Genomic DNA, 6,179 nt, shown 5'->3' with positions numbered 1-6,179 from the left:
TGAAGGTGTGGGGGGAAAATAGGGGAAATGATTAGTGAAGATAACAAAACCTGACTTGTTATTATTACAGAAGACAGATTCTTAGTGTTTTGCCAGATATACAAAGCTTAACCTCACCCTTTGTATTTTCTTTTTGTTTTGGAAATGACTTTTAAGGATCATCCAGTTTTGGTTGCCATGATGTAAACAAGATGTTGAAGCTCTAGAAAGACTGCAGAGAAGAGCAACAAAGATGATTAGGAGGCTAAAACATATGAAGAATCGTTGCTTGAATTGGGTATGTCTAGTTTAATGAAAAGAAGGATTAGGAGAGACATAATAGCAATGTTCCAATATTTCAGGGGCTGCCACAAAGAAGAGGGAGTCAAGCTATTCTCCAAAGCACTTGAAATAGAACAAGAAGCAATGGGTGGAAACCAATCAAGGAGGGAAGCAACTTAGAACTAAGGAGAAATTTCCTGACAGTTAGAATTAGCGGAACAATTTGCCCCCAGTAGTTGTGAATGCTCCAACACTGGAAGTTTTAAAGAAGAGATTGGTTAACCATTTGTCTGAAACGGTATAGGGTCTCCTGCCTGAGCAGAGGGTTGGACTAGCAGACCTCTAAGGTTCCTTCCAACTCTGTTATTCTATTATTTCGATCATCTTCCAGCATGGTGTAGTAGAGTAAATGGAAACAACAAAAGCAATTCTAATATTTGCAGTTTTGAAACTCTGGGAATGTCTCTCAAACAATTGGCCTTTGAATCAGAGGTGGAATTCAGCAGGTTCTGACCAGTTCTGGAGAACCGGTCGCAGAAATTTTGAGTAGTTCAGAGAACCGGCAAATACCACCTCTGCCTTCATTTATTCTCTTCCTCCTGAGTCCCAGCTGATTGGCTGGGTCTTCTTTTATTGTCCTGCACAGGAGAATGGAGCTGGAAAGCAGGTTAGTGGGGTGGGGAGGGAATGGGATTTTGCAGTATCCTTCCCCTGGAGTGGGGAGGGAATGGGGATTTTACAGTATCCTTCCCCTGCCAAGCCCACCAAGCCACACCATGCCCATAGAACCAGTAGTAAAATGTTTTGAATCCCACCACTGCTTTGAACGTTAGCATCCCTTGATGGAGAGGAGCAGGAAACACCTAAAATAAAGCCAGCATGTTACAGATCTACAGAGTGATCTTCAGAACTCAAATGAGCTCCACTTCTGGAAATGGATCTTATTCATCTCTTCTTTCTGGAAACTGTATAATTCCTATAAAGAGGCTGGAGAGTGTTCTCAGTTCTCTTGCTGCCAGCATACAGAATGACTCTCTTGTTCTATTTCGCCCCGACTTAAACTCTCACCTAAATTGCTGCTTGTGGCTTCTCTCTTTTCTGCCTTTCCCTTAATCCTCTGGATTGCTCTGGGGTGTGTTCTTCTTTTCTTCTCTTTGCATTTCAGCACCATTCATTCTTTGATGTTTCCCATGACCAAGAAAGAGCTTGTTTATAAAACAAAGCAAAACCACACAGAGATCTGATGTGATAAGTGCACTTTCTCTGCTATGGAACCTAATCAGCTCCTGACAGAAATTTTCTTGCCAAGATAACTGTGGAATCAATGAAGGATTTCATATTTTAGTAAGCACCATTTAATGCTATGCTTTGTGACTCACTGAATAGCAAGCAATCGTGCACAGTTATGCCAAAGATTAAATAAGTCCTATGTCAGTACATTGGTGGCTTTTGTATGTTGCCTTTTGACTGACAGCTTTCTCTAAGCAAGAATAGCACCAAATTGTTACATGGATTTGGCAGAACGAGGGTTTTATTTGAATACAAGACTGCTTGCATATCAGCTGCAAGTGTCATTTCAAACTGCAGGCTCCTATGTGAGTGAAGTGTAATGCTATTGAGTTGTAGATGTTCTTTCTGCCTATCACCAAATAACAAGGCAAAGTAACAAAACATGTCTGATTGACACCACAATCCAATAAATGTTTGCTTGTTGAAATTATTGCATTCAATGGAAGTCAAAACCAGGGACCCTTTTCAGAGTACAGCCATCAGCTGCTTGCCTCCCATGTATAAACCATCTCCAAAAGAAATTAACTTAAGACATTCCTTTTCCAGAGTTCAACTTCTGCCTCCACTTGGCTACAGTAATGACCTGGTGTTCTGCCTGGACCACAGAAAACAGAGACCTGAGTGGTAGAATCTTCTGCTTTCTATGGCTTTCTTATGCCAAGAAAGCAAGTACCAATGGACCTCTGTGGCCTGACTTTCTAGGACTGGTAAAGATCATTAAAAGGGACAATAGCTTTATGGTCACTTGAGCAAGAAAGAAAATGTTATGGAACTCTTGTCAATTTCATTCCGTTAAAAGAAGAATAAAAATGGCCAGAATTTTACCTGTGGAGCGAAATCATCCAGCTTTTTGCAGCAGGTTGTCCCGTACCAAATGACCACTGGAAGCATAAAAATGGAGGTGGGACACATTAAGAACATTGTTGCAAATCTTTGGAGGGCATTTCAGCAAAATAGATCTATTTTTGTGTTGATCACCAAAAATGCACCTTCACGTATATATCATTATAACAGAAAAGTTATTGGAGTAGCATCATTTTATCAGTGCTTTGATAGAGAGTCATGGACCAAGTCCTGCAAGGCTGCCCAGCTACTTGATATTCTTTAGATGACAGAACTGTCAGTAGAAAAGTTGATGAGATACATCTGTAAAACCTCAAAACAGTTGTTTCATTACCCATGGATGATGTTACCTAGTTTGGGTAATGAAACATCTGCAAGAAAACGACAAAACTCAAGAAAGCATCAAGGACAGAGGTGGTATCCAGCAGGTTCTGACCAGTTCTGGAGAACCAGTAGTGGAAATGTTGAGTAGTTTAGAGAACTGGCAAATCGCACCTCTGACTGGACATTTTACAGTATCCTTCCCCTGCCATGCCCACCAAGCCATGCCCACAGAACTGGTAGTAAAAAAAATTGAATCCCACCACTGATCAAGGACCACTCATTTCAACCCTGAGCCACAAATATTTTTTTTATTGGTCTTATGATCTTAGATGCACTTATAAAGCCGAAGTGTCCCAGATATGTCTCCTGGGGGTAGTGGGTTTGTTAATTACCATAACAGATTTCTGCCAAATTAAGTTCATGCCCTCTTAACACTTTAATACAAGCAAGAAATGCAGGGCGGTGGACAATCCATTGCAAGCAGATGTTCACAGAAGTGAAGAAAATGGTGACATCAGATCTGAGTTATAAATCACACTTAACAGTGAAATGGCCTGTGATGCCTAAGAAGATGGCATTGACACACTTATGTCACACATTATGAAATATGACAGTGAATGCCCAACTGATTTTGCATCATGCTTTCTTACAGATGCAGAGAAACATTATGCACAGACAGTTAGGGAAGTGCTAAGTTTAGTTTGGGGGTTAAATGTTTTGACCAAATCATTTACAGAAGAGAGTTTATCTCATCAGTTACTAGTGACAGTCTTCAGTGAACAAAAATGGATTCAGCTGACAGAAGCTGCTTCAATGAAGCATTGGGCTTTATTTTTTGCAGAGCACAAATGGAAAATAATTCAACAGGGTGCACAATCATGCAAATATGGATTGATGTGCCATTCACCTGTAGAGGACAAACCATTTGGGAAATCTACATAAGATGGAGATTCTTTTGGCATGTTTTCTTTCACAGATATGGAGAGTTTTCCCAACATAGCTGAAATCATTCAGAGAAAAATTAGGGAAGATCTAATATCAACATTGATTATAATATATTCACTGCCATATTAGCTGAGTATGCAAATAAGTGCACTTCAGACCAAAGTAGACACAAAACTACTGGTTGGTACATGATTGTTATAAAATATTCCTATTTGAGTTGGCAGATGTTATTACCTTTGTGTATGCACAAAAGTAACTATATCTTCTAGAATATAATACGGATGTGTATCTCGATGGGATACATTGCATTTAGTTATTCTTGTCATTGATCAAGCCTGTCAACCATTTTGTATGTTTGATTAACTTGGGCTGCCCAGATATGTTGAAATTCTTGCAAGCTCAGTGAGGTTAGTTAGTTCTTCTAGAAGTTTCAGCAAAGGACTGATTCTAGTGTCTTTTATTTGATTAGTAGAAAAGATACAACAGTAACAAGGACACTGTTTCTGTCAAGAGCAACCAGGGAAGTGATTGCTGAGTGTAGGTGACTGAAGATGTGTGGAGATGGATAGAGAAGACTTTTGCTAGACCAATACTTGAATACAGCTCATCAGTCTGGAATCCACACTGTATATCGGACATTAATACAATTGAGTGAGTCCAGAAGTATTTCACAAGAAGAGTACTACACTCCTCTGCTTGCAACAGAATACCCTATATCATCAGGCTTGAGATTTGGGCTTGGATAACCTTGAACTACACCGCTTATGGTAAGACTTAAGCGTAGCACAAAAATTATCTGCTACAATGTCCTACCAGTCAATGACTACTTCAGCTTCAGCTTCAACCACAACAATACAAGAGCACACAATAGATACAAACTCAATGTAAACCGCTTCAAACTTGATTGCAGAAAGTACGACTTTAGCAACAGAGTGGTTAATGCCTAAAATGCACTATCTGACTCTGTTGTTACATCCTCTAACCCCCACTCCTTTAACCTCAAGCTATCCACTAATGACCTCACCCCATTCCTAAGAGGTCTGTAAGGTGTGTGTATAAGTGCATCATTGTGCCTACCGTCCCTGTCCTATTGTCCCCATTTATTTGTACCTATTTCCTGCATTCTTACTCATGTTTATACCTATTATTTTGTAAGCGATTGACAAATCAAATAAATAAATAAATAAAAATAAAAAGATAGGTTACTCAAAAAAGACTATATCGAGGAAACAGAAGATATCTTTAGATGAATTAAAACCCTCAAAAATTGAAATTGTTGTAAAACGTAGTTGAAGGTTGACCTAAAAGCATTAGAAGGATCATAACATTCTTAGTGGGACTGCTGAGCAAATGTTTGAATTCTTATGTGTCACAGACCATTTACCAGATCATTCGAGAAGAGAAAGATTTATTCCTCATGATATGAGTCATACTCCCTACTGGTTTAGGTTTTCTCTCTTGCTTTTTTAACCGTGATGCAAGTTCTGTGAAATAAATAGAAAAGAAAAGATATTAGAAAATAGCTGTATGTTTATCACAGCTGTCAGAGAATCTAAAAGAGCAAATTATTTTCAAAGTAATTAACTGGGACTCTGGATTCCTGCTAAAAAGATCTGCTAAAATTGCCCCTGCAAAAATCGGATGGAATACTAGATGGCAAGCGAAGAGATTTAGAGAACATTTTAGTCTTCCGTGACATCTAGTGGTCATTTGAATGTTGCATGTCAGATCTGGTACAGATCTGTGCCTTTTGCAAGGAAAGACCTGCCCAAATAAAAATGCCTTTAAGCCAGGGGTCTCCAACCTTGGCAACTTTAAGACTTGTGGACTTCAACTCCTGGCTGAGGAACTCTGGGAGTTGAAGTCCACAAGTCTTAAAGTTGCCAAGGTTGGAGACCCCTGCTTTAAGCAACTACTTTAAAAAATTCACTCTTATGCTTCCACATTATGTCTGATTGACACCTTGCAAGGTTCTTAAAAGCAAACAAATGTACAAAGGAGACCCTGTCAAGCTTTTCAAGTAGTTTTTTTTAAATCCTACTGAGCTGGCTATTTTGGATAATTATTTAGTATCATTATTGATGGCTTTTGAAGTCATGTAACAATATGGTGTCTTGTTTTGAGTATCTTTTTCATTTGCAAATACATCTAATTTACCTCCTTCAAAACTTGGATAGATTGTTATAAGAAAATGGCTTTATATATTTACCCATGTCGTAGGGCTGTATTATTGTTAGCCTTCCCATCTTTTCTACTGCCTTTTCCTATTCATATCTTCTGATCATATTACTTTTTTATTTGTATGTACACTGAGAGCTTCCGTACTGGGGACAAATTCCTTGTATGTCCAGTCACAGTTGGCCAATTAAAGCTGTTCTGTTCTGTTCTTTTAAGCTGAATAATATATTTGGGGTTATAATTTTCTCAAAATATGTCACATTATTTTTGAAATAAAATTAAATATATGCAGATATATGATTATAGGGGATACAAGGGAGAAAATTGGCATTAGGTTT

This window comes from Pseudonaja textilis, chromosome 1 (assembly GCF_049901715.1).
Source record: "Pseudonaja textilis isolate UNSWEBS1 chromosome 1, rPseTex1.2, whole genome shotgun sequence".
NCBI lineage: Eukaryota > Metazoa > Chordata > Lepidosauria > Squamata > Elapidae > Pseudonaja > Pseudonaja textilis.
The sequence above is the reverse complement of the archived record's forward strand: the minus strand, read 5'-3'. Positions refer to the sequence as shown.